The following is a 24539-nucleotide window of genomic DNA, read 5'->3' on the forward strand; positions in this document are numbered from 1 at the left end:
AAGAAGAAATAAAGCAAACGACGAATTACATAGAGAAAACATCAGAAAAAACATACGCTGAAATAACTAAGAAACACAAGGATAATTTGAAATCAGCAGTGAGAGAACACCAACAAGAAAACAAGAATGAAGAAAGAGACATCGAATCAAGAAAACGAAATATTATTATACATGGAATGGTGGAATTAGAGGTAGACAACAAAGAGGAACAACAGGAACAGGACAAAATAGATATTGCAGGTATACTAGGTAACATTGGCGTTCAAGATATCAAACCGTCCCACCATCATCGCATTGGACAAAACCAAAAAGGGCTACATTGGCGTCCAATCAAGTTGATCTTAAAAAGTATAGAGGAAAAAGAACGGATAATGCAAAATCTGCATAAGCTGAAACGATTCAATGAAATTGGTGGCTTTAGCATCACAGACGACTTCACCATCAACGAAAGAAAAATCATTAAAGATATGTGCCAAAAGGCGAAAAAAATGAATTCAAAAAATGACGATTTCGTTTGGCATGTAAGAGGAAGCCCTAGAACAAACCTTCGCCTAGTTCGAAAATCTAGGACAAAGACCAAAACAACGTCTTCTCTTCTGTCCATATCTTCTGACGACTGGACGACAGATGAAGAATTAGACAATTTATAAATCTAAAATTATTTCGTAGAGGTCGATAGACCTGTGAAATATAATTCTATGAATAAATTTACACCCATTTAATTTTTCAATTTGTATTTTGTTGTAATTCCACAAAGGCGACCGTTGTAATAATAAACTCGGCGATCAAATCTAAATCTAAATACAACAATTGTATTTTCACTGCATGTACCACTGGGAATGATACCAAGGAATGAAAATTCAACCAAGGGAATGATGGAGATCATTGAGGAAATAAGTGAGAAATACGGATGGAAGACCTAGATGAGTTTTTTTTCATGGGAGGTGATCAAGTTACTGAGGATAGGGCAAGAGGTTGCCAAGGCGCAAGATGCGAAGAAGAGAATCGAAAAGACCGTCTTGAACAACTTTGGTTCAAAATGAGGATTGGCACTTTGAACGAATCGCAAGGTACGAGTGGTAAATATTCATGATGCTGTTAACCCTCAAACGATTTCATGATCCCTAAATTGGCTACTAAAGCAATCTTGTCTCACTTCTGTTCGTTATAATCTTCGTACTTAGACATCGCACAGAGGATTGCTTTGACATTACACAATTATTTTTATTTTTTTAGTTTGTTTTGGATAAGCTTTCAAAAAGCCAATGCGTCTCCCACTCTGGAACATACTACAGCAATGCTATATATTTGGGGAAACAGTCATGCAGTAACAGATGTCATGGACAGCCACTACAATAAGATAAAGGAATTCTTTCAGTTCCATGTAAGTAGACCTTCTCTTAACAGTATATATATATATATAGTATGAAAATATAAATGTTTTCTCCTGTCAGACCTACAAACAACAAAGAATGGCCGAATTCTTTTTCCTCTTAGGGAGACGATGTTATAATGAAAGGGTAATTAGTCCTTTCTGGGTCCCTCTGCCTTTATCCTGGCTTGGGACAGGCTGACTTTAATTTAAGACAGTCAGGCGACATTACCCCAGCGGCCTGTACAAAATGACAACAAACTCCAGGTAGACTGACAGGAGAAGAAAACAAAACATGAATCAGCAAAGGTGTAAGTAAACACCTTAGACTCCTTTGGAGCCGACTAACCTAGACACCAGGCAGGGGACATCCTCGCACATCCTGATGTACTAGGCAAATATATATAATATGAAAATATAAAATGTCTTCTCCTGTCAGACCTACAAACAACAAAGATTATATTATATATTATATATATATAAATGTACATTAGCATCCCCAACCCAGGAATATGTGGATTTGCCCTCCTTGAAAGAAAAAGGAAAGCTCAAACGAATTATTGACGGAAAATAAAAATAGGAAGGCTCCATTTCTCCCTCTTGGGGTGGCAATTAACACAAAAGTTAAGAGGAGTAAAAACCTATTTCCTTCTCCTTCAGATATCAGCAATGTTTGTATCAGCCTTTCTTCAACACCTGACATACTCGGATTCTGGTAAAAAGGGGCTCAAACCTAAACGTAACGAGGTAAGCCGAATCTGACGTTATTATGATAAATGCCATCAAAAACTATACGTGAGGTTTGAATATTTTCACTTCCGGTCGATGTCGGATATATCCGAACCCTAGGGTTTATGTGTCGCACCAATGACTAGTTATCCGACTAGAGATGAGTACATATCATTTTTTTGCTGATATGGACATAAACTCTCAAAGTGGGCACAAAGTTTGTCATTTCAGACAAAACCCCATTCAAGATGAGTCATTGGATCAAAAGAAATAAAAAAAAATGGCTAACCCATTACTTCCCATGATTTTCAAACCTAAATCGAACGAAGAATAACCTTTATGACAGCTGTTCGTAATTTTCTTACGTGCACGTAAGTTTCCAGTCCTTTTAGACGAACGCAGTCCTTACGATTTCGAGATTGCATATCCGTTAGATTGTTATGTTTTAACACATCCATTTAGAGCTTCAGCGTGGTGTGCGTAAAACATTCACAATCTGATCTCAGGTTTATGATGCAGATTAGGGTTTGCGGGTTTAGGGATTTTTACTTAGGCTTACATGGCTAACCAATCAATGCACATCCTTCCCTGAATCCATTGTTCTCACATTTCTGACCAATAAGAACTGAGGAGCGAATTCCATAACTAGAAACCACATATATTCCAAACAACCATTTCGCAGACAAGATTGTGAAACCAGACTTCAGTACAGATTTGCTATCACCTCAAGCAAAGCCAACAAATGGAGCTTGCCAAAATTACCGTGCCATCCACTTATCAGCACCCATCCAGTCTATCAAAAAGCTATAAGTGGCCCCGGGCAACATTTCCTAGGCATTATGTTAAAAATGGCCAATCTGATTGCTTGTTACATCCAATGTCTTCTTCATTTTTATGATTATGAGTTAATCTGGTCAGCAATTTCAACAATGTTGGAATACTATATATACCATTATCCAAAACAACTCACGTAGTCACATCGGAGAAACCTAGGTTCACAAAGCTTAAATAAACCTAGGTTTACAGATATTTTTGTGCATTTGGGCTTCCATAGAATTTCGGAAATAGGGCAAAACCTCTTCGGTATTTCGGAATGCTGAAATTGTTTCGGTATCGAAAATCCATGAATTTCTGCTTCGCAATTTCGGTATTATAAAGTTTTCATCCCCCTTTTTCGGAATTCATACATGAAAAATCAAATTTGATAAAAAATTAGTCAAAACGAGGAAAAATATCCAAAAAATTCGGTATCGGAATTGCAAGTTTTTTTTTCGAAGTGGCTATAGTTACGGCAGGTTATTTTTAGTTTGCCGTTTCTCTAGCAGCTCCGTAACGGACTGGCTAAAGTTCCAGTAGATTGTTTTTTGTACAGCACCTGACCTCGAGAATGTAGGTGAAATTTGAATCAGACCTGAAAGATGTAGATTTGAATTTTTAAAAACAATGAATGTTTTCAATGAAATTTTGAACCTCCAAAATCCTTTCCCAGGGGTTAGTTTCATTACTTTCGATAGATAGGCTAATTTTTTTGGTCCTTGAAGTTGACTCCCATTTCCGTTATAACCCCCAGAATGTAGGTTTGGTTTTATGGCTTTAAATCTAGTAATAGTAAAATGTTGATATTTTTTCAAATGGATTAATTATAACAGCAAATTTTAGAAATATTTTGTGCCAAAACAATATTCTAAAGAGCATTTTGTTATTTGTAGGTGAAAAGATTTGGTTGTTGAGAGCAGAATTTCAGTATTCATCCGAAATTATTAATTTCTAAGAGAAATTCATACTTTAGAAATATACTCTGACAAAAATTTAACAAAGATATTAATTTTATGTGCTACAAATGAGGAAAGGTGAAAGAAAGGAAGAAAAGAAGAGACAAGAAAGTTGTTTTTATTTTGTAAGTTGAAAATTTTTTGTTAAAATATGTGAATAATGTAACTATACCCCTGCCTCATAGCCCCGTTGGAACTTTTCCCACAACGGGGACAAAGATTTCTACTAAAGTCCCAATGTGGATAGAAATTCTATTGTTCCAAACTTAGGCAAGTTTTCTAATTGGGGTGGGGTCCCAGCGGGTCTGGGATACGTCGAAAAAGCTCAAAATGTCAACATAAATCATCTCTCAGGTAGTACTATCATGTTATGAAAGTACAACAAATAAGTTTTACATAATTTGACAAACTTTTTTGTGTTGGATTATGAAGGCCCAAATTTGAAGGTCAACTAACCCCAAAAAGTAGGTCAAACATTTTCGTCAAAATATCTGACTTAGAACAATAAATTTTGAAATGGACTATTTTTCCCATTTCCTTTAGGAATAAGAAAATACCCCATCATCATAACTTAATTCCAATAGATTTCGATTTAGAGAAGATTTATTCAAAAAATGCCTCAATTCAGGCTGTATCCGATCAACTTTGATTCAGATTTCTGTTGGAAAAAACTAATTCAAGTTTAAATTTTATGTCTATAAATGATAAGTAATATGTAACAGCAGGCTCTGTTACAACCTTTTATGAAGTTGAACTATCGTTAGGGCTACAACGCTAAAAAATGAGAAACCTACATTCTCGGGGTTTATTGCATTGTCGGGGTCAGGTGCTGTAGCTGAATTGCCGGGACTATAGCCAGTCCGTTCTGGAACGGCTAGAGTAATGGCACCTTTTAAATTTGGCAGATACAAAGTAAATAGTAGATTTTTCAACTTTGTGGATGTGCTAGATGGCCGAGTGGATAAAGAAAGAAGCATCTCAATCTCTGAACAAATTTTGAATACAAGGACCCAAGTGACCTTTTCTGAGGGTAGTAACATTCCTCCGTAAAAATCTTTCATGAGATAGACATGTGCATTGCAGTTCATGGCGATGATGGATTTCAATGGACTCTGTTTGTGTGGACAAATGCATGCTGGCAAAAAAGCTGAAACCCAACCAAAATGTGTAGTTTGTTTTCATGTTTATGAAACAATGATAAACTAAATGTAAGTGTGTGAGATTTTGTCCCTTTCATGCTCTTGACATCTACCAGTTAACACTATGCTGCTAATGCCTTCAAAAGAAAGCTTAGCTATTATCTTTATCCTTGGTGGGACCATGCATGGAGTATAAAACATAGGGTACTAGACAGCTAGATAGCTAAGTAATTGAATTATTGTTGAACGATGAAAAAATTGCATGTTTAGGTTGTTAGGTTGCTTCATGACTTTTTCGCTTTATGACATTTTTTGCTTTGCTTTCTGGTACTGGTGGTATAGACGTGAGCAATGAGCAATGCGGTATACTTCATATAACATATTTTTGAAATTTACAACAAAACAATATTATCTAAAATTCTGGCGACTGGTGGCTTGCTTGGTCTTGTATATGGTGGCATCACGACGGGACGCTGCTGGCATGACCAGACATGACAAGACAAAAGTAAAAACTTTGATATAAATTTATGGAAAGAAATATTATTCAAAATTCTCATCTGTTATTATTAAAGGGACTTCGTATGTCAATACGAGATGAATTGTTTGTGTTTTCAAAACCAAGTTACCAACTACATAGATTGAGAAAGAATTCATAGATGTATATCACACATATAAATTTAAAAAATGATAGATCAAAATTTGTAGCCTTCCCCCCTTCCAACGAAGAGTTTAGATTTAGTATTTTCCGAAACTGTAACGTTCAAAGTATCTCTAAAAATGTAAAGTCACCAGTAATTTTTTTCTTCATTCTTCTCAATTGTTGAATTTTCCTTCATTGAAAATCATAGTAGTGATCTACTCAAGGATATTTAACTGCTTATGGAAACTGATGCATTTGTTATATGATCTGGATGTTGGGTAATTTTTCCTAATCAAATGAAGCAATACTGTAGTTTCTTGGTCAATCGCATACGTCACTGAATTTATAACAATAACTGTAACTGTAATATGATGATAACAGATAATTTTACTTGAGAAAATTTGTCAGATCTGGTCAAAACTAGACAAAGAAAAGGATGACAATTAAAAATCTAAAGTAAACGGAAGAGAAAATTGCTTCAATCTTTTTTAATAAGAACAACTTTAAGTGTCGAGGCTGGGAATGACAAAAATAAGAACATTTAAAACTGAAGAACACATCAAAGCTAAAAACGTACAATTTCTTACAGAAATAAGGACAAAATAAAGTAAAATCGATCAGAAAGTTGTAATTCTAAGATAATAGTTCATTTCAAAATCTTTCATAAAGAATGAAAAAATTTAGAGCAAAAAGTCAAAATCTATAGTAATTAGTACTTGTAATCTCAGGGTTATTAGGGAAATTCGGCATAAATTTCCCGAGGTCAATTTAGAAATTTAAAACATTTCTAAATTTGACCGAGGGTAATTTATCCAGAATTTTTAATTGAATTATAATTATAATTCAATTAATTCAATCAATTGCAGTGTCTTTAAGTTCTCTCTCGTACTTGACAATAAGGAATATTGGAAGATTTTTGTTTTGGTAGTTTTTTAATATTTTTTTTCTTTTGTAGAAATTGTAAACATTGTAAAGATTACCTTTGTAGTATTTCTTTAAAATAAAACATTTAACTTGAATGTTTACCAACTACTATAGATTTTTGTTTACTTATCTCATGGTTGATTGAAATTCGAATAACGTTTTTGCTTACGTTAATCTGTAATTTCCTGCGAACTTGTAATTTCCCTCCTAGCTTTTGCAATTTCCCTCCGAGATTTTGTAATTTCCCTCCGAGATTTTGTAATTTCCCGCAAAAGTGAAATTTCCATCGTTTGAAAATGCATCACCTTTTTCGAATTTCTTACTAACTTCGAAGGTTAAGTAAATGGAATGCTATCCAATTAAAACTCAATTCACATTTCTATGACTTTTTTGAGACCTCTTTTTAAAGTAGATTAATTTCCATTGTTAAATTGACGTCTTTCAGAATTTTTAGAATTTCAATCCAAACCATGAGATTAACCAGGAATCCCATGCTTGTTTTCGTAAAATTCTGGATAAATTACCCTCGGTCAAATTTAGAAATGTTTTAAATTTCTAAATTGACCTCGGGAAATTTATGCCGAATTTCCCTAATAACCCTGAGATTACAAGTACTAATTACTATAGATTTTGACTTTTTGCTCTAAATTTTTTCATTCTTTATGAAAGATTTTGAAATGAACTATTATCTTAAAATTACAACTTTCTGATCGATTTTACTTTATTTTTTCCTTATTTCTGTAAGAAATTGTACGTTTTTAGCTTTGATGTGTTCTTCAGTTTTAAATGTTCTTATTTTTGTCATTCCCAGCCTCGACACTTAAAGTTGTTCTTATTAAAAAAGATTGAAGCAATTTTCTCTTCCGTTTACTTTAGATTTTTAATTGTCATCCTTTTCTTTGTCTAGTTTTGACCAGATCTGACAAATTTTCTCAAGTAAAATTATCTGTTATCATCATATTACAGTTATCACGCAGGAAAATTTTGTGCAGCTTTGGAAAAGTGATTGTCGCACTTTGGCGGCTGCAATTAAGGGTAGTCGGCTGAGCAAAACAAAGAAATGTGTTGAAAAACTAGTTTGTTCGGAAGTCAAGTACTGCTGTGTTCATAGTCGGTAGAAATTTACTTCACGTGGGACTGGTAAAAGGAGCTTCCTAGTAAGTTTGATTATTAATTTTGTTTTCTGGCTGGTTGGAATTTATGAATGGACTTTAGATTCATATAAAATTTACTTCAATTTGTTTTTGATTTCTTCTAGCACTTTGAAGTCAGATTACCTCTTCTTGATGAACACAACCACGAGCTCAATGAGATAATCTCTCAGTTATTTATCAATGATAAGTACAACCGGACTTTTCAACATTTTCAATTGTTTTGTTTGTAAGTTGCAATTGTAGAATTAAAATTTTTCCTTATTGCATTATAGGTCAGAAATCTTTGCAAACAATAGAATATCTTCTATATAAAATTTATGAAATGACAGAATTTGATCTTGTGATTCATAAAAAAACTAATGTCCCTTTCTTAAACGATGATTCGATTCAATGTAATACAAACTACCACTTTTTATTATTTTCTTTATTTATCTCAAAGAATTTATTTAAGTATCTTCCCCAACAGAGGAAACTGCCAGATGACTTAATAAAAAGGCCAAAAACTTGATGGATCTCCAAGTCAACAAAAAAATGCTGAAGAACCAACTTCAAGCGGAGAGCGGTAAGGTGGTTGTTCTGAAAGATTTGAGTAACCTCGCACAAAATAGTCAGAATAAAGATACCTTTGTTGAATTCATAAATATCCTGAGAAACCAATATGGTATGTATTTCACTAGACTTCAATGAACACAAAAATTCCTGTAAAGTATGTTTTGAATAGCGTATATTTAGAATTTGAGAAGTAAGTATCGTTGCTGGCACCTTAACATTTCCTTTAGTTGTTTATTCTACAATTTCATAAACCATACTGTCAGGACAGAGTGTTTCAAATATTTTAGTACATAAAGATCCTCACAACTTTTTCACATTCCAAACATTATTCACTTTCTCTTATCATTCTTCGCAATTTTGGAGATGAGTCATGATAATTTTTATATAAAGATTATTACTTATTAATGATGATGGTCGACAACTCTCCTACAACCCTTCTTTTAGGTCGCGCTGTGGAATTAAACGTGAGCGAAAATGGAGATTTTATTGAGTTCTTCTTTCAGGACGAGGTTATGAAGGGAGACTTTGCCTCGTTTCCAGAAGTCATGTGCATTGAGGCCACATATAAACTACTAGAAATTCGTTTACCAGTGTATATTTTCTTAGTGGGGGATTCGATGGGTCTCAGCGAGGTAGTTGGGGTTTCTGTTTTGGTCAATGAGATGAAAGAGACAATCAACTGGCTTATTGATACATTTAAAAAGCTGAACCCTAATAAACTGAGAGTTGTAATGGCAGATAAAGATTTTAACGAACGTGACACTATTTCAAGATTATGGGGTTGTGCAGTGTTAATCTGCCTTTTTCATTCATTAAACGCTTTCAAAGGGGGCCTAGCTGACCTCAAAATATCCAAAACTGATTCAGACACAGCCAAAGAACTGTTTGAAAAGATGTATTATTCTTTTTCTATGGATTTTTACAATGACACTTACAACGATCTGAAGCTTTGGGAAACACGCCAATTTGGGACTACTTCTATAAAAATTGGCACCCAGTTCGTCAGGACTGGGTTAGATGTTTTAAAGCACTCCATGGTAATTTTCTAAACTCAACGAATAACAGATTATTAGAAAGCTTCAATTCAAAATTAAAATCTGTTATTAAAAAGTAGTTCCTTTGAAGATTTTGTGAAAGTTTTTTTTACTGTCCTTTATGCATTGAGAGACGAGAGAGATGGTATAGTTGCCAAAGTCAGCAACAAGAAAAAGGTATTTACGAACACCTCACCCTCTGAGATTGAAATTTCCTACTTGACAAGCTATTCTGCAGACTTTGCTATCAAAGAATTTAAAACTTCAGAGAATTATAAATTGAAACAATCCAACGAGAATCTTGATCACACATGTTCTTGCTATTTTAACAAGTCAATGAGGAGCCCCCCCCCCAGCGGACCCTCAATTCACGCGATCACGCAATTTTTTTCGAAATTCACGCATTCACGCAAATTTTCCTCGAGTTTCACGCAATAACCCGATTTTTCAGGAAATTGTAAAATTATCAGGAAGAATCGGGGAAACACTGGAAAATCGGGAAAACTGCACATGATCGGCGGATAAAAGGGAAAATTCACGTATTCACGCACAAAATAACCCAGTTTCACGCATTCACGCAATCAAAAAGTGAATTTTCACGTTCACGCAAGTTTTTTCAATTCACGCATACACGCATTTTTTTTCCAATTTTCACGCATTCACGCAACCAAAAATGCCTATTCACGCATTCACGAAAACCGCTGGGGGGCCCCAATGAGACTGCCATGTAAGCATAATTTGCTTATATAGGGCAGAAAATGATCTAAAACTTTTTGACCCTGATACTTGTGATCCTAGATGGTCTCAAGAGTATTATTACCAGCATCAGAGATTATATTCTTATCAACAAAATAAAAGTTTTTCGATGAATCGATCAATCAGTGTTTCTGTATCCACGCCAAGAGACTTGAAAAAGATGAATCATAACGAAAAACTCCGAGATGCTAATAACGTTTGCACAAAGCTTGATAATCTTGCATGTGAAGTGATTCCTTCGAAAGAAAACTCAATCTGCTCAAAGAACTACAAAGAATTTGGGAAAATAATGACGAAACAAGTGTTCTTTTCTGGTCGGGTATGTTTTTGCAAGCACAATTTTCTTTTCATTTTCTTAATCTAGTAGAAGAGAATTAGCCAAATTATCACCCGAAACCGGAAAAAAATTGGTATAAAGCTGAAATTTTGCACAAAGCTCAGGGAAGGTGTCAGAAAAGACATATTAAAAATCCCCACCTTCAGCACCTTGGTGTCATCAGATATTGGGCATAATCCATAATGGCTCCCAATAAAAAATATCAAAATTAAAGTTTTTCAAACATAGACATATTATACATCAATCGATCGGAATTTTAGTACTGAAAACTTTTTTGCCTACGAAAAAGTCTGAAATTGTACTGAATGTGAGTAAATTAAACTCAACCACATGTCGGTATGGAACCAAATTCCATCAAAATCAGATTTTTTTAAATCTCATAAGAAGTGTTATATCGTTGGCTGTTAAGGCTGAACAAAAATAAAAAAACTGCTTTAAGTTACAAAATGTTAAGAATAAGAGTATATTAATCCCTTTTCTATGATGTCACGAAAGCTCGTGAAAGTTCTTAGGGCTCACCTTAGCTCTTAGGGCTCTTAGGGCTCACCTTTTAGTGCAGAGTGCCCTTGTTAACCACATCACATGTACCCTGATAAAAGAAAACAAGCTCACTATCAAAGGCCTTGATTTGGTATATGAAAAGGCAATGGATGAAGGTTTCTCAAACGAACATCTCGTATCGCTAAGTGAAACCAAAGTCTTCAAAGATTGAGAATAAAGTTTAGCTTCCTTCTCAACCACCATGTCAGAGAAATCACGAACCGCTAAGCTATGGTTATCGTACATCGGCTAAGTGAAGATCTTAAAGGAATTCATTGTAGCTGAAATAAGTTTCAATTGGTACGTCCATATACAGGCTATCAACAAGATGAAAAACCTTTTTGCAGCAACTGGTCATCGAAATTACGTAAAGTGTTCCCGCATCTACGTTCAAGAAATGAAAAACTGGATACCCATGTAAGCGAACACCTGAGAAGGTCATCAAAAGAATCCTCCCGAGACATCTTAGTAATACATGATAACGAGGCACCGTATTCCAAGGAAAGATGTCTCTCCAACAATCACAACAAAAGTCAACTAATCAGACTTCTGCAAAATGCATTTCAAGCGAGAGGTCACACATTAAAGATCTGCATGATTGTTAAAGATGCATTGGAATGTGGTGAAAGCAACGACGTTGTGGTAGCGGATGATACAGATGTTGCTGTCATGCCCCTGTATCATTGGAACGAAGAAGACCACCACGATACATACCTACTACAAGAATCTATCTTATCTTTCTGACACATATTTAAAGAAAGCTCGAGTCTTTAAATTGTTAAACTATTGTTTCGTTCTTTGCTCTTCTTATTCTTACTGTTCTGAGTCTCTCGAACACCTCGTCCATGGAAACTGAGCTGCCTAAAGGCGCGAGAATTTTTAGGAGCCAGCCACCTAACTTAAGATATTCGTTATCATTTACTCATTTAGGACGTCAAAGAGCACCTACTCTTCATCCACGCTTGGTCTGGGTGTGAGTCTACCTCAGCGGTTTTCAATAAGGGAAAACCAAGCTTCCTTAGTCTCGTTCGGAAGTCGCAAAAGTTACAATCAGCTTCTAGAATTATGACGCATACGTGGGCAAAGGAATCGACCATCGGAGAAACGGCAGTTGAAATCTTTGTTCAGCTTTTTTGATGGGAAAAGCCAGTCAAATTTGAGACATATCCGGTAAGATATTATTCATCAACGCAAATCTTCAATTGTCCAAAAACTATTGTTTTATGTATAACAACAAGAAACAAAAGGACTAGCAAGCACCAATATATTACCTCTAGATCACGTAAATGTTTATTATGCATTACGATATTATGATCATAATATATCATCTCTTTTCAGCTACACCAAATACAAAGAAATGCTTGCTAATGGATTGATCGATCCAGAGAAGCTTCCCCCATCCGAACGAAGTGCTTATTATCATGGGTTAAGAGTTCACCTACAAATTATGCAATAGCTGCTGATCGATGAGAAAGACACCACCTTCAAGCCAACTGATTGGAATTGGTATTAAGCTGTCGGACATTTCAAGCCAGCTGCAACTGGCAAGCCCTTAGCTCCACCTGAAATCTTAAATATAATAAGGTGCAAGTGCAAGCCATCATCCAAGAACCCATGTGGTACCAATCTGTGTTCCTGTCGAAAGAATGGTCTTAAGTGCATGTCGTCATGTGGTGGGTGTTACGGAGAAGGGTTAGTTATCTATCTCATACCATTATATTTAAGTAGGTGCATCTACTTGATCCAATGCAATGAAGCAATTAAATCGAACTGAAAAGTGGAAAAGCTCTCCACCTGTAATATTGAACATTGAAACCTAGACATACTTCGTATTCTCTCATTTAAGCCAACGGATCGAAAACAATACAACGAGTACAGTTTCGATGACAATGACAAGCATCAAGATGATGAGCACAGGAGCGTCTTTTCAGATATTTTTGGAGAAGGAAAAATATTCAGGATTTTGAAATTCAAATATATGTTATTCTTTATTTCCCGATTCCAACTTTAACTCATTCTTACTACAACAAAGTATAAAAAATTCTTTTGTGAAAATCAGCTTAAATCGCTAACTTCAGTATACAAGCTTTTTCAGCCTTTAAGATTTGCTATCCAACGATTTATAACCCTTTGCATGATTAGAGAAATTAGTGTTTAAGTTCAATTTACTCACATTCGGTACATTTTCAGACTTTTTCGTAAGCAAAAAAGTTGTTCAGTATTAAATTTCCGATCGATTGATATAAAATATGCATTTGTTTGGAAAACTTCAATATTGACAATTTTTATTGGGAGCCATTATGGATTATGCTCAATATCTCTGATGACGCCAAGATACTGAATGTGGGGATTTTTAATAATTTCTTTCCTGACACCTTCCCTGAGCTTTGTGCAAAATTTCAGCTTTGTACTAATTTTTTTTCCGGTCCAACCCTAATTCCCTTCTACTAATCCTAGGATTAGCTCAAATTGTGTTTGTATAATATTATCATGAATTACTTAATTATTTCGCAGACGGTTCCTACATTCACTCAACGAAATTGTGTCATGTTTATGTTTATGTTTATGTTTCTTTTCTTTAAAGTTGATGCAAAGTAGTACAATGTGTACTTAGCTCGAGGCTAATCAATATCAACTACATTCATTCATTCATTCATTATAGGACCACATCATGTAAACAATAGCAATGGAGAAAATGCTACTGACAAGACTACTGGTAAGTTAAATGTTGCAATTTGTTTATCTTGTGATAGGCTGTTTTGAAGTTTTCTGAATTAAATGTTCACTTTGGACATCATCATCAAATGAGTTTATGTCCCTGTGTTCATTATAGAATCACAACACGTAAAACCGTCAGGGACAATTTAGAGAAGACTGTTGACCCACCATCTGGTAAGTTTGATGTTGTATATTTATCACCGTATAGAATCTCATTTTGAAGTTTTAATTTCAGCAAAATTTTGTATTTTGGAATTAGTCCTTGCTCGAGTTTGACAACCCTATTCATTGGAAACTGACCTGGGCCATTTCGATGTATAAAATTGATAGTACTTTTCTATTTATAAAAAATACTGTATTACTTTATCTTTTAAGGAGGTGGGGTATGGTGTCACAAGACATGTAGGATATGCAGAGCAGACAAGCAAGAAAACTTGGTATCCAGAATTTCATCTTTCTATACTTTCAAAATTTCTAAACCTATAACTAACAAATCAAATCTTGGCCTGTAAGAGGTGAAACCCCTGTGAAACCCTACTGATAAAAATATTTTTCATAGGTAAAGAAATTCTGTTTTTCGTCATTTTTATAGATCCACTCCTGAACAAAATGTTTATATACTGCACACAAATCAACTTTGTAAAATTCGTAAGTTTTTTCCCCACTTAGGTTCGATGCTTGAAGTGCATTCCTGAAAGATATTATCATGAGAAGTGCCTTATCAAGACAAAAAAGAGAAATACTTGCTAAAGCCAGAGAAAGACTCGTCGTAAGTGTGCTTGATCTCCTAATTTCTAGTACCTTATAGTCTGAAATAAGCGGGATGGGTGGAAAATGTTTCAAAATGTTATAGCAGAGAGGTTGTGGGGGATTGTGGCAGAGTGGAGTTGGAGGGGTTTCTAAAGATGTAAGAGTTCTTAAACAACCAGTGTGCATGGTTTCAAAATACATTTATATCAAATTATCATTATATTTCTTCTTTCAGACCGCACAGGGGATGCAATCATTAAAGGAAGGGGAAGTTTTGTTGCGGAAACTTATAGACTTGAAGGTGAAGGTGTGTCATGGGTGCAAAGGATCCATTGCTAGTGGACCACACTTCGTCCACCACACGATATTTGCATCGCACGTAGAGAAAAGAGGAAGAAGTCCGTGCAAGCTTAACCAACTCTAATTCCTTCGTTCTGACAAATGTTCATTATCACCCTAGACGCTCCTGCATAAATGTCAATCCATCTTTCTTAAAAACATCGAAGGCTGTAAAACTTGACCAGACCTATAAAACTTTTTTGAAGGAAAATGGTATCTTTGGCTAGTAGTAGGGGGAAATTTTTTTTTTTTGAGGTCGCTCGATTGTTTTGGTCAAAGAACTTGTTATACATTTTTCGAAAGCTACCAGGTAGGGAAATCAAAATAACTTAAGTTCCAATTTTTTTTCGGACACTTTGGTATGATTTTCGGACAAATATTACGGTCTCAGGCAAAAATCATAGGGTCAAAAATTAATGAAAATTTTAGCTTGAGAAAACAGAGACCTGTTGTATATTTTTGAAAAGCTCTCAAGAAATAAGATTAGAGATATATTGCGAATATAGGCGATTTTAGTACCTAACTCGAGATATTGAGCTTCAAAAAGTGCAAAACAGCTGTTTCTGGCTAAATGACATGAAATTTTGCACAGATACACAAGACCATAAGCATTTTCTAAAAACAAAAAAAAATTTATTTTTTCAAAATGGCGGATATTTGAAGCCAAAGTTTTGAACTGCTTGAAAATACCGGTTGGATTTGATTCTCAGTTATTCCCAGCCTGAGACTTCAAATTAATTTTTTTTTCAGATCCTGAAAGATCAATCCTTTAACTACCAAATATCAAAAATCTGTCGTAGAGAATTCATTTTCGGCTCAATAAATCAATTTTAAAGATGACCTATATTTTCCAAAAATTCCCTAGCAACGCCCTAGCAACAAGGCTTTAACAGGCTACACCATGTACCGGAAGGCTCAAAAATTGGTTTTAATGATTGACAGTCCATTTCTGGACAGTCGTGATCCTAGACTGATCAGATCATTAGAGGATATTACTTTATATGCAAAAGAAATTCATAATTTTCACTGCGATGATATCAATCTATTCTGGTCAGTAGAATGGATTTTAGAAAAACGCTTTTAGAATCTTTAGAATTAAAGTTTTATTTTATTTCTTTTAGTGAACATAGAAGAAAATTATGATTGGTAGATAACATGAAAAATATAAACAACAGGCATTAAAGTGGGTAGCTATGATGAAATGGAAAAAGTGTTTTCTAGGGAATGTCCAGCTTGTTTGTGAATAAATTGCAGACTGACATTTCTGAGGTAATGAACCAGATAGAGTTAAGGTATCAGAAGTGAAATATTCAAGAACTAGAAAGCTTTAAGGTCGCTTCCCACTCAGCTTCTTTTGGTCGCAGACCAATGCGCACGGCTCAAATATTGCATAAATTAAATAAATTAAGCCTTCAAGGCTTGTCGCTTTGAGCGCGATGAGAGTTGAAAATATTCTACTTCTACTTCAATTGTTCTTTTTTGAGTAGCCAATCAGAAAAGAGAAAAACAAAAACATTCGAATCTTTTTTAAGATTTCGAGCGTCATGATTCGAATTAATTTTTGTTTTTGTTTTCGAGTTAAAATTATTTGAAAAAAAGATTTTTACGAAAAGAGAAAAGTACAGATTAGTTGGAGTGTATTTGAATGAAAAGTTTAAAATGAATGGAATGAACGAATGTGAATATAGATTTGATAGAGAAGAGCAGGATAGAGAAGAAAGTGAAGACGACCAAACGGATGAGATTAATGCAGCGGAAAGGGAAGAGTATAGAAGGATGATGGAGTTTCGCAGGAGCCAGGAGCAATATGCCCGGATGATGAGCCCTTTCCAGTTACTTCAACAGGCCGAGGGGAATATTGTAATGCCTGGAGGTACAAGCTATCTAGAAACACTCTCACCAACCATTGCCACGTTACCAGTAACCACCGAAAGCCAACAACCAAACCTATCAGCTAACAACAAGAACCTCAAAGTAGTGTCGGATGAGAGCCTTATCCAAATCGTAAAACAATATCAAATTCTGTGGGGAACTTCTGGAAAATCTTTCAAAGATACTGAAAGAAAAAATCGTTGCTAGATCGAGATCGGCAAAGAATTACACGCCGAACGTAAGTTAAATATTTTAATATTTTAGTACTTATTAAGTACTGGTAAAACATTTCCATCAAAATCAAGGCTTCTTTTAGACCACTTGAATGAATAAATACATAACTGTATAGATTTTTGCTCGAAAGAATACTAAGGAACTTTCTTTTCTATTTTTAGCTGATGCTTTGAAAGTAAGATGGAGGACTTTGAAGGACGGTTTTTCAAGGGCATGGAGAAAACGAAATGAATATTTCAACGGTACCGGGAGACCAAGTGGCAAGGTTCGAACATGTCAGCATTTCGAAATGCTTCTTTTTTATGAAAGACAGTGTTACTAGCAGACAAAATAAGGGGTCTAATTTATCCCCGCAACAATCTTTAAATCAAACCATCTCGTTACCTTCAGATGATCTGGGAAGGCGAACACTCGACTTAAGAGTGGGCACCCAGAGTCAGATAACAGCTGGACTTCAGAACCCTACACTTATCACAGATAATATTCAGAATACATCAATTGGTGTTCTTAATCCGCCAACTGGTCTTAATAATCCAAGAGCGTCAACTCCAACCACAGGTTTCCAAAAGAGGATGGTATCCTCTTCCAATAATTTTTCAAAACCTGGAGCTAAAGAACGTGCTGCATTAAAACGCAAGAGTGAGGACCGCCGAGACGACATAGACACTCTGCTTGTTGGGACCCTAGCTTCTATGAATAAAAGTTCAATCAAAGAAAACGTAGTTCCACCCCAAAAAGAAGATTCAAGTGATATGTTATTTTGTAAAAGCATAGTACCAATATTGGAAAAATTACCTAAGAAGAAGAATAGACAAGCCAGAATAAAAATTCAAGAAATACTTTACGAACTTGAAAGTGACTTTTATATTGATCTTTAACCATCTACAATTTTATTTTACACAACAACTTTTTTTGTTTTTCTAGAATAAAATATTTAAGTTTATCTTACAAACTTTGGTGGAATCAACCTATATAATATCTAAAAAATTGTGCAGGGCGACTATTGCTTTCGTAGGCTCCTGTGCAAGTTCAGCAGATGCTGTTATTGGCATAGTGTGCAGAGGGGTCTGAACCCCCCCCATTAATATTTCATCCCCCCCTATAAAGGTATCCCCCCTATTTTTAAAATTTTTTGATCCCGCACCATTTACAGGGGTCCGAGCCCCCAGCATATAATTTGTACTCCCAGTATTGGGGAAGAATTTTGATGAATGAAATATATTATTCAGTGTGAATTCGTACCAATAGTCAATGAACTTGAAAACACTAGCAAATAAACAGTAAACTAATAATTTTTTAACCAAAAAGTTACTATCCCCCCCATTTTTATTTGATCCCCCCCTATAAGCTCAAACCCCCCATTTTAACTGGAAAATTGCCCATCCCCCCCTATAAAGCCTTCCTTGAAAACTCGGATCCCCCCCTTAAAAAAGGGGGGGGGTTCATACTATGATTGGTCTGCTAAACAATCTAAAGCGAGATGTAGCTATTCCAAAAGCATTTTCAACAACTCGTCGTGCTCTCGATATTCGATAATTTGCAATAACTTTCTTTTCTTGTGGATCGGATCTAGGATAAGGTTCTACTAAATTATTGCGAAGAGGGAATGCTTCATCCCCTAAAAATACATAAGGAAAGCACTTGTTTGAACCATTTAACTTCCTTGGATTTGGCAGGTCAAAATGTTCATTTATAATTGCACGTCCAAAGTTGGAACTGGCAAAACTACCTCCATTGCTTATCCTTCCATAGTCACAAATACCGATAACTGGCTGCGATAGTAGAAAATGCATCTCCTGTGATCAGATATCGCAACGTGATGCATAGTCGTTCATCAGGCTCGATTGTTTCACGACGAAGGTTGCACTTACTGATCAAAGGACCAACCCAACTGAATAGTAACTGAAACCTGCTTGGGGTCATTCTAAAAAGCTTAAAAAAGTATTCATGATAAAAAAGAGCAGCTTCTTTAACCAGACAATGAAACTCTCCTTTGTTTTTTCTAATCTTGTAAATATCTCTTATCCAAAACCGAGATGTTCTTTTTTCTTTTTCTCTTGTAATCTTCTTCTTAAAATCAGTAAAAGCAAAACTTGTTGATTGCCGCCATATTTAAAAAAAAAATTTTGTTTTTGTTTTGATTTTGAATTTAAGCGCGCCGCTTTCTTTTTTTGAAAGTTTCAATGGAATGAGAAAATTGGTCGCCGACCAATTTTGGTCTGCGACCAAAAAAAGCTGAGTGGGAAGCGACCTTTAGTAGAATTCAGAAATGATTAAAAATGGTAATATCATTAGAAAGCATCTGAAATTCAATGGTCCTTATTATTTCAATTCTGATATATTTTCTTTACATTACTTTGATTAGAATTCCATCTTATTTTTCCTTATTTTTGTCACAGAGTAGACCTTTTTTCAGGTTAGTTGAAAATTTACTTTGGGCATTGCTGTCAAATTGCTTTAGGCATAAATTCAGAAATAAAACCGCTAAATGATCTTTTTTCAAAGGTTGAGATATGATTTCAAATTTAATTAAACTTTTTTTCAGAAATAAGATTTTATTCAAATTCTTAGTTTTCTGTTACAATTATTACAAGTAACAACCAGTTTGTCATATATTACAATGTTTCCTTCTTTAAAACACTTAATGTATTATAGTAAAAACAGTATTCTATTAATGAAGCTTTGTATTCCATGCAGAATTTCATTAGAATTGATCAATTATTCAGTGTCGGCCATTTTGAATTTTCTAAATAGATGATGGTGAAAGAAAAGGAAACCGAAAAGTGTTCTGTTGAATCCATCGATTCTTACAAATGTGGAAACAACAAGCAAAAGAGTGATGATACCCTTCGAACGGTCAAAATAAATGAATTGTGTGGTGATTCAACACACTTAATAATAAAGAACTTGATAATTGCACCTACAAAGAAAGCTGCCCTTACGAATTGTTTTGCAATTCAAATACATTCCAAGAACAATCCATTTGCAATTCAAAATCTGAATGTATTTGAAATATTTTGGAAATAAAAGAAGAACAATCCAAATGTGATTCACAATCTGAAATGCTTTTGAATTGTATTTTTGATTTTCAAAAGAGTTTTCGAATGTATTTCAAATACAATCCAGAATGGATGGTATTTGAAATGTCCAGGAAAACAAAAATAGCAACATTCGATAATTCAAATGTAATCCAGTACTGAGCATGCCCAGGCTTGTCAGAAAATCGAACTCCAAAATCAAAACAAACCACTTCAAGATTTTTCAGAGTCAAGGAAGGTTTACTTGAAAGACGGAAAGCTTTACAAATTATATTTTTAATGTGAAATACTCTAGAATGTATTATGAGGTTGTTGATTGTGGCTTTTTTGAAAAATGGTTGTTACATTATATGGCAATAATGTATGTAAGTTGTTGATTTTTTATGACTTTTGTACCTGTTCTAAATTTGCATCAATATATTTGGTTTTAAAGGAAAAGATAGCAAAGAGGGGTCCGAGTTTTTAGCCATTTATTTTGCGATCTATAAACGGAGATCAGAGAAGCTGCTTGTATACTTTTTAAATAAAATCTTACGTTTTGTAGGAGTCCATGTTCTGGAAGTCTTGATTGAGTTTCCACTAAACAACCTCATTCTTTTTCTTGAATGCTTGAATGTTTTGAATTAAAAGGAGGTAACAGGTTTGTTAAATTTCATATGAGTATAAAATAATCTTTCTTGATAATGAAATTTATTTTCGTAATAAGCATTGCAAATTTTCTGAATCTTCTGGTGTTTTCAAATTCTGCCATCTTGTCCAATTTTAATTGCATTGCCCACAATGCATGATTTAGATTGCATTTGAAATGTGAAATGTGCAATGGAATGACTTCTATGTTTCAAATACAATTCAAATTAGATATTTCAAAAACATTTCACAGATTGCTTTTGAAATGTGTTTTCGAAATGCTTTTGAATTGCTAACTATTTTCTTGTAAATTCACAATTCAAATACAATTCAAATTATACAATTCAAAAGCAGTTCATGGATTGCTTTTGAAATGTCATTATGAAGTGCATTTGAAGTGCTAACTATATTCTTAGAAATTCATAATTCAAATACAATCCAAATTATACAATCCAAAAGCAGTTCATGAACTGCTTTTGAATTAACTGCGAAATGTATATGAATTATTATTTGAATTGTAACTGAACCTTCTTTGAAATACATTTGAATTGTACAATTCAAATACAATTCACATTCGTAGGGGTGGTTGATTTCTCAGCGCCTCAGCAATCTACTGCCTGATGATGCAAGTATTTGTGAGAGACATCGTTTACGATACGGAAAGAGTTTTCAGGGGGGGTTTCAGGGGTCTTAAATACCGTCATACCGACAAGATTTTGGGTCAAATACCGTAATACCGTCGGTGAAGGAAGCCTAATACCGATACCGATATTATATTTATGTTTTTTTTCTCGAAAATAATGAATTTTCAGTTATCAAATCTATTGTGTAGTAACAAATGAGAAATTGTACAAACAAGTTTTGTACTTTATGAGGCCCCCCCCAGTCAACCCTCAATTCTGGTATTCACGCACAAATTTTTGCCAATTCACGTATTCACGCGCGAAAAAAAACCATTTTTGCTTTTACATCTTTGGTTAAACGATTGTGACCTTATTGGGCTAAATTTAACCTTTTTATGGTCTCTTTTAAACAGATTGACCTATTCTTATGGGATGGGCTGGAGTTTTTACAAGAGACTTCACTAATTGGTTATTTGAAGTAATAGAGATGACGCGTTCTTTAGAAAAAGTAACAAAATTGTTTTATTACAGGTTAACGACCAACCAAATCAAACGAGAGCCAATAAAGTTTTTTGCTAGTTTTGTGACCTTATTCTCGATATCGTCCACTTTTTAAGGCCTCTTTTACAGCTATTTGAGCTTTCATAAAGCAATATTTTAGGTCTGCCGCGCCAAAGTTACTTGCTTGTTACGGGAGGCAAATGCAAAAATAAGCCTTTCCCCCAATAATTTCTTCTTCGCAGACCCATAAGATGTCTTTTATATTGAGAATTAATTCAAAATCGAGGTTTGGGCCAATCATGGTCTGAGAAGCCGTAGACTTCAACACAGGCTTCATAGAGGTGGTGCTGTGGTGGAACTAGAGGACGCGAATTCTAAAGTTTAACCCCCCCTATCGGAGGAAAGAAAAAAATATAAAGAAGAACGCGAGCGAAGCGAGCGCGAAAATTTTTCGAGAATTTTCGCTCTCCTTTGTTATTGAAAAACGGCCTTAATACGCTATTGTTAGCCAAGTATGCCTTGTTTGGTCATACAATTTTTGATTTTATTTAACACTGACCATTTGTTGGCAAAAATATGGTACGGCGAGCGACGTACCTGCCGTACCCGGTGCGGCGTTCCAAGAGTTTCGCCCAAGGAAAAATTTAAAATTTAGAATGCCTAGATTGCCTGAAAACGCATCATGTGCATCATGATGTGAATTATTTTTTAATCGTTCGATGCTGCACAAGATGCTTTTAGAACTACTGGGTGCAGTATTTGCATCACAAAAGTTGTCACTAAAAAAATGCGCCCGCAGAAAAATAACAAAAATTGTTTAGTTATCGTAAAGTTTTGCTTATTTTGAATAACCTCACCATGACAATAACTCAATAGGACATCCTAGATTGTGCGAGCGAAGCGAGCAAGAAAATTTTACTGGTTAAAATAGCGGAAGAGACTTATCTTTTTTGAAAATTTTTCTGCATGAAATTTATGAAGAAACTAAAAGATAAATAGTTTTATACCGAAATACCGTTTTTTATTGATAAAAATATCGAAATACCGACAAAAAAACAGGCAATTTACCGATACCGGTAGAAAATGAAATACCGTAATCCCGTCGTTTTTTTCTCGTAATACCGATTTACCGGGGGTAAAAAGGCCCAATACCGTCATACCGTAAAAGTGAAAACCCCCCCCCTTTTCAACCACTGAAAAAGTGCAAATATCCAGGACATTTAGAAACAAAGAAAAAGCAATCTCTGAAACCAATGTCAATTTCGTTTGCTTATCAAACCGAAATGTTATATGGCAGTGCAGCAAAGGAGACGATAATTCCAATAGGCTCTCTTTGGTGTAGTCATTGCAGAACTGTCTTACACCCAAATAAAGTGGATCAACATGATGAAATGCTGAAAAAGCTTTGTCAAATTTGCTTTCAAACACATACTACTAAACAAAACGATAGGTAACTTTCCAGATAGGTTCAATTTTCTTGGGGTTGTTATTCTCATTGAAAAATTGTCATTGTAAGTATTGAATACTATTAGGTGTGTATTAAAACTTGAAATAATTTATTTCAGTCCTGTAGAACTTAAAGATTCAATGTCACAAGATGAATTATCAGAAATCGAAATGGATCCCACTGGAATCAATGACAGTCTCGGTTATAGCACAGAGGAGTATGTACCAGGGAGTGATTTTGACAGCTGTGCCAAAAAAAACTCTACAAAGGATTGTGAAGAAAGCAAACATAGCAATCAACGAGGCCCCCCCAGCGGTTGGCGTGATGGCGTGATGGAGGGTTTTTCCTGGCGTGATGGCGTGAAATTTTGAAAAAAACGGCGTGATGGCGTGAAAATGAAGTGCCGGCGTGATCGTGAAATGGATTTTTTTTAGGCGTGATGGCGTGAAATGTGCAGTTCAGCGTGAACGTGAAAATTATATTTATTAGTTGAATAGTATTTCTATGTCCATTTTAGCCAATTTAGAGGGTTTAAATTTCAAAATTTTCTTGGTCTTTCCCAGCTATGGTGGGGCCTCCTATAGATCTCATTTTAAAACATAAAAGAAACCGTGCAAACAGTTCTATTCATCTGTCATTTATCCTTGTAACTTCCAATTGTTTTTAGGAGTTGCTAGCTAGTCTTCGAAATAAAGTCGAATGCTATGAGAGGGTCGAAAATTGAAAATTTTCCCTGTCAGCGCAAACCATGGTTGTGCTTCCTCTGTAACTAACATTTTACTCTCTTTCTTAGATGCTTATTTTTATAGATGCATCCTTTATTTCAGTAAAAGATACATTTGTAGCAAAAGCCTTAAACAGAAAGAAGCAATATGTTTACTATGAGGTGTGATTTTAAGCAGATTGGTATTGATCAAAGGAATCCTGTGATGTTTAAACCATATTTTGGAAAAAAGAGAGTAAATGAGGACGATTTTAGCCATACTAAATTGAAAATTTCTCCTGTCGGCGTAAACCATGGTTGCGCCTCCTCGTTCCCCTTTTGAAAACTATTCACACTAATTCACAATTAATGCCCATGGGTCCCGTCAACGGGGGACCAGGGAGCATGGCCCCTCATGTTGCTTGTACTTTTAAAAGATTTCCATTATTTTTACATGAATTATTTTTTAAATTGAATTGAAATGGGTCCTAAAATAGCACTTTGAGCCATTTCAAAATTCAAGAATTTTCTCCGTTACCCAACCATGGTGGGCTTTGTCAATTTACTCAAATATACCTCAGCCCTCAAACCGGTGCCCTTTGATGCGACTAGTTGTCCAACAATTTTTGGTATGCATAAGTCAAGATTACGTCATTTTTCCTATCGAAAACACCCGAAAAAACTGGAATTTGACCCCTGTGTATTACTAAAAATAGAAAAACAGAGGTCAAATCACTT

The 24539-nt window shown here is 35.0% G+C and overlaps 1 long non-coding RNA gene across 1 annotated transcript; it reads left to right on the forward strand.

Moving 5' to 3' along the window:
- Positions 1–13792: 13792 nt before the first annotated feature.
- Positions 13793–14378, forward strand: LOC136809101 (uncharacterized). The gene is made up of 3 exons (XR_010846949.1): positions 13793–13841; positions 14043–14104; positions 14337–14378. It is a non-coding gene; the product is annotated as an uncharacterized lncRNA (long non-coding RNA).
- Positions 14379–24539: the final 10161 nt, after the last annotated feature.

The sequence above is a fragment of the Clytia hemisphaerica genome, unplaced genomic scaffold (assembly GCF_902728285.1).
Source record: "Clytia hemisphaerica strain Z4C2 unplaced genomic scaffold, Clytia hemisphaerica genome assembly, whole genome shotgun sequence".
Taxonomy (NCBI): domain Eukaryota; kingdom Metazoa; phylum Cnidaria; class Hydrozoa; order Leptothecata; family Clytiidae; genus Clytia; species Clytia hemisphaerica.